Source organism: Quercus lobata, chromosome 9 (assembly GCF_001633185.2).
Source record: "Quercus lobata isolate SW786 chromosome 9, ValleyOak3.0 Primary Assembly, whole genome shotgun sequence".
NCBI classification, from domain to species: Eukaryota; Viridiplantae; Streptophyta; class Magnoliopsida; order Fagales; family Fagaceae; genus Quercus; species Quercus lobata.
Window position 1 is genome coordinate 34,273,883 of NC_044912.1, and position 10,451 is coordinate 34,284,333.

General features: G+C 35.5%; 1 pseudogene; it reads left to right on the forward strand.

Annotated features, from left to right (window-relative positions):
• The first annotated feature begins 1,246 nt into the window (after nt 1-1,246).
• On the forward strand, nt 1,247-4,338 carry LOC115960594 (annotated as a pseudogene).
• The last annotated feature ends 6,113 nt before the right edge of the window (nt 4,339-10,451 follow it).

Consider the following 10,451-nt stretch of genomic DNA (forward strand, 5'->3'; position numbering starts at 1 on the left):
CGCCTATTTATAATGAACTATCATGTAACATTCAAAATTTGAAAACTTGTAGAATAAAATTGTAAAACTTTATGTATTATTATTATTTTTTCGATAACTTAATATATTCAAGTTCTCTTTTTATTAAAATTTTGTAATGACCCCACTAAACAAAATTCCTGGAGCCGCCACTGGGAATAGGGTTGGGTTTGGGTATTTTTTTAAAAAAAAAAACCAGAATCGGGTCTAGGTTGGGTTCGGGTTTTGTAAAAACCCAGCTAAAACTCGGACCCAACCTAGCCCAGTTATATATATAATTTATAATTCCTGAAATACCCTCCTATATATATATTGTTATAAACCCTAAAATTTCTATTCCTCATTCTCATTTCATTTCAGCCTACACAGCCTGCCTCTCTCATTTCTATATCTCTGAGCCGCCACCCTCCCTCTCTCAAATCTCCAGCCCTCAACTCCTCAAGCCGTTGTAACCATCAAAGCTCCGCCATTAGACCCAAATCGTCAGGTATCTGAAGCTCCGCCAAACTAATCTTGGCATTAGTGACCTCAACACACTCATCAGTGATCAAGTCAGTTGCATTCCCTTTGGTGTTAGACGCAGAGGTCTCCAATTTGAGGACAGAAGTTGGAGATGTATGTGACAACACACCTTCAGAATCCTCAGAAGACACAAGTTGCTTGTTATTTTGTGATGGAGATACCACAGCCAAAGACGCTGACGCATTATTGCTCTTTTCAAAGGAAGTAGAAGCCGTAACAGTAGGAGTCGCACTAAACATGGCCATAGCAACTTCAAACTCGAGTTTGATCTAGGTTAATGACCATGATCTTGGTGTCTTGGGGTTTTTTTTTGGGTTTCTGATCTAGATTGATGAACTTGGGGTTTTTTTTTTTTGGGATTTCTAATTTAGGTTTGTGGAGGTTTAGGGCTTCAAACATTTTTTTTTTATTGGACCACAGATTGGGCCCAGAAGTGGCATGGGCTGGGCGGGGCCCGTGGGGCCCGATGGGACGAATCTGGGGAGCAGGAAAAAAAAATTAAAAAAAAATAAACCTTTATTAAACGGGACGGGTTCGAGTTTTCGGGACAGACTTGCGGGTTGGGTTGGGGTAGGAAGAAACTCGGCCCGAACCCGATCCGTTGTCATTCCTACTTACCAATAACGACTCATCATATCAAAGAATTTAAAAAGTTTGTCATATGACTCATATCCCCTCTACCCAATTTTTGCTCATTAAAAAAAAAAGAAAAAAAGTTTTGTCAAAAGAAAAAGAGAAACCTCTCACAGTTCAGAGTTCAGACCTTCAAATTATAAAAAGCCCATAAACCGTTTCCTCTCTGATTCACTGAATTCACACACCTCGAAAATGGGGAGCTCCGAGCAAACCCAACCGAACCCAGCAACCCAACAACAAAAAGAGGAAGAAGAAGTGGGCAAATTGTCTGTCCGGTTGGCAAATGCGGCAATTCTTCCGATGGTACTGAAGTCAGCCATGGAGCTCAACCTCATTGACATTATCTCAGAAGCTGGAACCGGCGCGTTCCTCTAACCTTCGGAGATTGCGGCTAAGCTGCCCACCAAGAACCAGGATGCACCGGTTCTGCTGGACCGAATGCTACGGCTCTTGGCGAGCTATTCCATCCTCAAGTGCACGCTCCGAACCAGAGGAATAGACGGAGAGACTGAAAGATTGTATGGTGTGGAGTCCATTTGCAAGTTCCTCGTTAAGAACCCAGATGGAGGCTCTGTTGCTCCTCTCTTCCTGCTGCACCACGACAAGGTCTTGATGGAGAGCTGGTAATTACTAATTTATCCCATGCAAGTCTTTCTTAGTAGTAAATTTTTTATGGCAAGAATACACTGTTTCTTAAACTTGAACAAAGTTTAAAGTAAAACTGTTGAGTGTTTAAAATGACAGCCTTGAGTACTTGATTTTATTTATTTATTGTTTTAAACTTTGGTTATTTTATTAGGAAGTTAAGTCAAACAAATACATATCGAGTTGTATTATGATTTCTAAATTATGAAGTGAAAAGCAAAAATTGGAATATAAGATTTGTATTTGTCTTAAGTTGTTTTAAGATTTGTATTTACATTGCATTTATTGAAAAGTATAGTTTTTGGTAATTTTTATATTATATGTGTGATAAAAACAAAAAGTTAATTTCTTTTCAAAAAGTTAAAAGTTAAATTATTAAAAAAAAAACTGATATACACCTTCAAATTTGTAATTTCAAATTCGTAATATTTAATTTGAATTATAAAATAGATCATTCTAAAAAAAGAAAAGACCCTTGAATATTGTTGATACATAAATGAAATGAGCTATACAAAGTATTCATTGTATATATTGGTTATAAAAACAACTTTATATCTAACATCACTGTCTTCAAATTGTATTGATTATCAAGAGCCTTGTAATGCAATTAACATATGATATTTTCAATAGAAATATTTGGGGTTTAAAAAGTGATTGTAGCCTTGTAGAGATTCTACAAATTTTATTACATAAATCTTACAAAATGATGAGTCATCAATTAGAAAAAGTAATTCAAACAATTGTTTATTAAATTGTTTTAGTGGATCAATCGTATTCAATATTACATCAATTTGTAATCTATTTGTAATAAAATTTATAATACCTTTACCATTTTTTGGGTTTAAATTATCATTCTCCAATTTTCAAATTTATAAAAAAAATAATAAAAAAATCTATTGATAATTTTTTTGGAATCTACACATATATATATTATGGAAATTGTCCTCACCGAAGAACTTTGTTGAATGTCGTTCCAATTTTACTAGATGTCCCCTAAGGGACAAGAGTTTGAATGTCTATGGTATGGAAGGCTTGTTCAAGGGTGATTAATGTACTCAGGTACCACTTGAACGATGTAATACTAGGAGGAGGAATTCCCTTTAACAGGGCCTATGGGATGACAGCATTTGAATACTCAGGAACAGATCAAAGGTATAATCGGGTATTCAACCAGGGTATGTCAAACCACACCACCTTGATCATGAAGAAGATACTTGATGTGTACAAAGGGTTTGAAGGTCTTAAAGTGTTGGTTGATGTGGGTGGTGGTATTGGAGTCACCCTTAACATTATCACTTCGAAATATCCTCAAATTAAGGGCATCAATTTTGATCTTCCGCATGTTGTATCTGATGCACCTTCTTATGCAGGTGCTGTATTGCTTCTTTCTTTGACTTGGGAGTTAATGAATATTGGCTTCTTTATTCGTTCGAACACATGAACAAAGAATTTCTTTGTTCATGTGTTCGATTGTTGTCTCATCAATATCTGTTGCTATTAATGTTATTTTAGAGATATTGTAAAAGTTATCCCATGACTCATTTGATGTCTTTTGCTAAGCATCCGTTTGGGATGAGCTGAAAATTTCAGCTAATCTACATTTTTAGCTTATTTTTGCTACTATTCATAGATCTCACTGTATTTTTTGATATTATTCATAGGTCTTACTATACTATTCAGTTTATTTTTTAATCTATTTTTTATACTTTCTACAAAAAATTTTCAGTTTCAGCTAAATAAGCTGTTCTCAATTTCACATGTTTATAAGTCAAATATGCCATTGATGTCTTTATTTTTTCACTTCTTGACCATTGCTAAATGCAAATTCTGGTTTGATCAAATTGTTGCTGCTCATGACTGGCATTGTAGTGAAAGAATATGAACTATTAACTTTATCAAAATCATGTACTGGTGTAGGTGTGGAGCATGTTGGGGGAGATATGTTTGACAGCGTTCCCAAAGGAGATGCTATTTTCATGAAGGTAAGTCTTTATGATTCTTTTTTCCCCCCACCACCCCCCCCCCCCCCCCCAAAAAAAAAAAAACCCTTTAAGATTCTGCCACTTCTTCTACATTATCTAAGAAAGTTGAAATCTGCAGTGGATACTCCATGACTGGAGTGATGAACATTGCTTGAAACTTCTCAATAATTGCTGTAAAGCTCTTCCCAATTCAGGCAAGGTGATCATTGTGGAATCAATCCTTCCAGTGGTTCCTGAGAATAATGTTTCGTCAAACATCGTCTTTGAGCAAGATATGTTGATGCTAACTGTTAACCCGGGAGGGAAAGAGAGGACTGAAAAAGATTTTGAGGAATTTGCTACAAAATCTGGATTTTCTGGCTGTGAGGTCATATGCAGCGCTTATAACAATCAGGTTATGGAGTTCCACAAGACAGCAGATCTTTAATTTGCTAGTGTAACTTTTTTAATTGTGTTGCTATTGCTATTTGTAGCATATCTTATGGTCTATGAATAAATTGATTGTCGGGGTTCCCTTTCCAATTAAGTTGTTATAATATGGAAGTCTTTTGCTATGTTTGACAGACTTTTTGATTTATTTTCCAGCATAGCGATTCTCCAATTAATTGTAACTTGTAAGAGATATTGACATAAGACAACCACACTATTTCAATGGAACAAATAAATCACAAAATAAACCCTAGGAGTTAGCACCTAAGGGCTGCTTGGAGTCAGCACCAAGCAAAAACTGGAATCGGCACCAGTGTAAAAGAAACGCATGTTTTTTTATAATTCTCAAAAACTGTCTTACAATAATCAGACAAAAGTGCTTAAATAGCTAACAATAAAATGCATAAAGAAACCCTAATTATTAAATGCTTGGGCTTGCTTAATCTCAAGTCCAATAACTAATAGGCTCCATCCATAAGGCCACAGGTTGGGCCGTCTTCTTTTTGCTCTTCCTCCCATACATGCGTATAATTGGGGGCTTGTACCTCGTGTTCACACCAACTCCCCCTGAGTGAGAAGAACTCGACCTCGTCGAGTGGAAATTTGAAGAGCTCTGATAGTACTCCAGCAAGTCAGATCTAGTCGCTGTAACTCATCTCGAGTAATCCATGTGCAATTAGAATCTAGTTGTCCTTACCATCGAACTAGGAAACGGTGAACTCCTCCATCCCTAGTAGAAACAATCTGCTCATCTAAAATAACATCAATAGATTCTTTATGTGCATAGGGCAGATTTAAGGGTAAAGGAGTAGGAATAGGGGCATCAATAGGATCAAGCAAATGATCATCAAAAGGGGTATCAGGAATAGCTGTGGGGATTTTATAAGTAACTAGATCCTCAATATTAAAGGAGGAGTTAATACCATAATCATGAGAAAGGTCAATGACATATGCATTTAGGCGCATTCGTTTCAATACCTTGAATGGACCGACACTATGAGCCTGCAATTTCTTAACGATCCCAGAGGGAAACCATTCAAGTTGAATCTGAATCATGACATAATCCCCTACCTGAAACTCTGCATGACACCGATGAGTGTCAATATGAATTTTATATTGAGAATTACTTACCTGAATTGTTTTGCGAATCTCATTATGCAAATAATGAATATGTTGTGCAAATGCCTCAGCAGATTCATAAACCCTAACATATGGGGACATGGGCAAAAGATGTAAGGGCTTCCTAGGTGTATATCCATGCACAACCTTAAAAGGACTAGCGCTTATAGACCTATTGATAGAGCTATTATATGCAAGTTGGGCTATAGGAAGAATTGAATCCCAATTCCGATTGGCTTCACCCACTAGACACCGAAGGAGGTTGCTTAGACTATGATTAACCACCTCAGTTTGACCATGAGTTTCAGGATGAAATGCTGTGGAAAATTTCAATTTGGTGCCTACTAAATGCCACAAGGTCTTCCAAAAATAACTCATGAAGTGAACATCCCTATCAGACACTATGGTTTTGAGGAGACCATAAAGTTTGACAATCTCATCAAAGTAGAGCTTTGCAATCTTAGAAGCATTAGAGGTCTTAGAACATGGTAGAAAATGAGCCATCTTAGAGAAGTGATCAACAACTACAAGAATAGAATCATGCTTCCTAAAGGTGCAGGGCAAACCTAACACAAAGTCCATACTCACATCTTGCCACGGGCGATCTGGCACAGGTAGAGGTGTGTATAGGCTAGTGTTTTGCTTGCGATGTTTGGCTAGTTGACATGTATGACACTGACCAACTATCTTGGCAATGCCCCTCTTAAGACCAAGCCAATAAATTGACGTTCCACTTCCTCAATTGTTTTGTCTCGGCCAAAATGACCTGCAAGGCCTCTCGCATGTATCTCCCATATTAGGAAATCTCTCACTGAAGACCGAGGGATACATAACTTGTTGGCTTTGAACAAATAACCATCTTGAAGGGTATAATCATCTAGGATTGGCCGTGGGGCATTACTTAGGCTAGTGTAGAGCTCCCCAAAATCTGGGCATGACTCATAGTCATCCTTGAGTCGCTCAAACCCAGTGACTTTAACACTCATGACGGATAGCGAAGACACCCTTCGACTTAGTGCATTAGCAGCCTTATTCTCAATTCTCACCCTATGTTTCACCACAAAGTAGTAACGTTGCAGAAATTCAACCCAACTACGATGCCTAAAATTCAGCTTCTTTTAGGAATGGAGATAGCGTAAAGCTTCATAATCAGAGTAGATAACAAATTCTTGAGACAACAGATAATGGCGCCAATGCCAAAGAGCTCAAATAATGGCATAAAACTCTTTGTCATATGTGGAGTACTTTTGCTTAGCATCATGCAATTTCTCACTAAAATAAGCAATTGGGTGGCACTCTTGACTAAGTACTCCCCCTATACCAATACCTAAGGCATCACATTCCACTTTAAAAGGCTTGGTAAAATCAGGGAGATGCATAACAGGTGCCTCGGTCATCTTTTGTTTTACCTTATTGAAAGCCTTAGTAGCAACTTTAGTCCGAACAAACTCCCCTTGTTTCATGCAGTCAGTGATGGGGGACATAATGGTACTAAACCCCTTGATGAATCGGCGATAAAACGAAGCGAGCCCATGAAAGTTTCGAATTTCATGGATATTTTTGGGCTTAGGCCAATCCATAATCGCTTGAACCTTTTGGGGGTCGGCAGAAACTCCTTCAAAGGATACTATGAAACCTAGGAAGACGACTTTATCGATGAAGAAAGTGCATTTCTTGAGGTTGCCACATAAACTCTCCTTCCTAAGGGCAGTAACTTGAGTTAGGTGGTCTAAGTGTTGCTTCCTAGACTTACTATAGATGAGGATGTCATCAAAGTACACAACCAAGAACTTCCCCATAAAAGGCTTGAGAACTTGAGTCATCACTCTCATAAAGGTACTAGGAGCATTGGACAATCCAAAAGGCATGACCATCCACTCATATAAACCATCTTTCGTCTTGAAGGTAGTTTTCCAATCATCACTAGAACGAACCCTAATTTGATGATAGCCGCTTTTTAAGTCTATCTTGGAGAAGATCGTTGCCCCGACCATCATATCCAACATGTCATCCAACCGAAGGATATGAAAACGATATTTCACAGTGATCTTGTTGATGACACAACTATCAACACACATTCTCCAAGTTCCATCTTTCTTTGGAGTTAAGAGTGCAAGGACTGCACAAGGACTCATGCTTTCATAAACAAAACCATTCCTAAGTAATTCTTCTATAGTGCCTTTGCAACTCGGCATGCTCTACAGGGCTCATCCTATAGTGAGGCAAGTTAGGTAGGGTCGCTCTGGGCACAAAATCTGTGGCGTGTTGTATGTCATGCATGGGCGGTAAATGATTGGGGAGTTCCTCAAGGGAAAACATCCTTAAGTTCCTGGAGCATTGACTTCACTTCTTCAGGTTGCTCCTCACAAGTCTCTCCATGAAGTTCCCTGGAAACTAAGACTAACACAATAGATTCTTGAACTGCTACCCTTTCAAATGCCTTTGGGCTTATGATGTTCAAGCCATTCGCCTTTGGTGCTTCTGTCTTCTTGCTCGTGTTGATTGGTTTGGATTTCAAAGGTTTGAGCACAATCTTCTTACCTTCAAACATAAATGAGCAAAAAGGTGTGCACATGGGCAATTCGTCCAGTTCTTTTCTTTTCTTTTTCATTTTTTATTTTTGGTGCTATATTGGGCACGTTGCCTTTTCCTTCTTTCCTTCTTTTTTCTTCCCCCTTTTCCTTTCCTAGACATTACCTTTTTTTATTCTGTTTTTGATTTCCTAGGCTGTGGGTGTGATAGTTGTTTTGTTTTTCTTTTTTTTTTTTGTTTAACTAAACGTGATTTTTTTTTGGGACATCATTTTTTCTAGGAGATCATTTTTATTTTTTAATAAATTGGGTGATTGTTTTTTTTTTTTGGTTGTTTGTCACTTTTTTGTTTTAATTGGTTATCATTTTTTAACAAGGTTGTATAAGTAAATTTATACAAACTCACTTTTTCCATCCCTTCACTTTTCCACTCCCAACCAAACAAAAATGAGAGAAACTAAAATCTTTTCTATCCTCCCACTTTTCAATCCTCCTACCATTTTTTATCCTCCCACTTTTCCACCCCTCCAACCAAACGAACCCTTAATTTCGTTCAATTCAATTCTTTAACTTTGAATTTTCTTCTTCGCCATTGTTGGTTGAGAGATTATGCTAAGGCCTAAGTGACATTGTTTTTATTTATTTTTAAAAATTTTATAATTAAAAAGTTTTAAAAAAAACTGATTTTTTTTTTATTTTAAAAAAAAATCAGTTTGGATATTATTTGCTCTTATTTTTATATTAAAAAACAGGTCAAAACCGGTTCTACAAACATCAATTTCCAGTCTTTTTTTCTTTGTTTGTTTCTTGGGAAAGTGTGGTTTAAAAATTTTCAGACTTCAAAACCTTTGAAGATGGAATCATTGTGGTGGTACCCGTACACCTGACCACCTTTGTAGGCCCCACATAGTACATGATCCTTGTTGTGTTTTTAGTGTGGACGTCGATAAGTTGAATCAAGTGATGTAGCTATTATCCTATTTCTCTATTATTGGCTACGGACCCAACCCAAATGTTCAGTCTGTGGTCGGGTATCAGGTTGGGTCTCTTTATTTTTTTATTTTTTGCTTGTTTTGAGCTTTGGATTCTTCTATACTACCATTTAAAGAACTTTCTCTATTTGGAATCCTCAATTTAGATACCCAAAATACCTTCAAATTCATCAGTTTCTAATGTTTAAATCATAGGGTTAAACATGTAAAATTAGTAATTTAAAAACTTCTAATTTTTAGCTAAATTAAAAAAGAAAACAATTTTTCCTCTCACCTCTACATTTTTCTCTCACGTTAGTTGTCAAGTACTAATACAACTTTTTCTTTTTGAAAAAAAAAAAAAAGAGCTTTTTTTTTTTCCCCAAACGTGCTAACCTGTTTTTTTCCCACCTCTACATTTCTCTCTCACATTAGTAGTCAAGTACTAATACAACTTTTTCTTAAAATAAAACTACCATAAGTAAAACATGTAAATCCAAAAAAAATAAAATAAAATAACTATAACTATTTGGAGCCCAACTTAGGCAAATGAATAGTGCACTGTTCATGTGAACAGTAACCAAAATATTTTTTTTTTATTGTTTTTAGTTTTAGTTTTCAGCAAAATAAGCAATATCCAAACGTACACTTAACTGAATACAAAAATGAGCTAATTTTTAGAATTTTCTACAATGCCTATTTTTTTTAACTATATATATTAGTTGAAAGCTCATGCATTATTCGGATTGTTTTGTTCATAAACATATAAAATATATAATTTTATGAAGAAAAAAATAATTATTACATAATTTATATGAATTATTTGATATATGTATACACACTCCACATTGAAGAAGTTGATAAAAACAAAAAGTCTAATGCGGGTTTAATTTGTGGATGTGTGAAGCTGAATTCTAAATCAAAAAAATAAGTGTTAAGATTTTTATCAACTTAGAAATTATAGGAGAAGAAGATAAGAACAAAAAAGAAATTATATATTTTTTAAAAAAATTTGAAAAAATAGAATTTGGATTGTAATCAAATTGAGAGTTGAGACTTTTATCAACTTAGAATTTATAGACAAAAAAGATAAGAACAAAATAATAATAATAATAATAATAATATCTTTAAAAATATATAAAAATTTATGCAATTTGGTGAAGCCACTTGGCTCAACCGTGGCTTCTAAGCCCAACTTTTATTATATAGTATACTAGTTGCTAACCAATGCGATGCACAGATTAGTTAAACAAAAATTTTAAACTTTAAATTTGCCTAAAGTTATGATCACTTGAAAAAATAAGTTACAATTTAAGAGGGAAAAAAAATTAATACCAATAATGTTAGGCATGCCATGTCTATTATCAATGGCATCCTTTCTTTAATGAAAATTAAAGTCTTAATCATTTTTTTAATATAATATAATCCCTCCCATTGCTTAATTTTTTTGATAAATCCTAGGTTTTTTTTTCCCCCATATAAAATGCAACCAAAAAGCCCAAAAATAAGAAAATAAAAATTATAGAAGTTTTTATATAGAAAGCAATAATTATTTACTCTAAAAAATGACACTGACACTCAGAAAGAGTCATTAATCT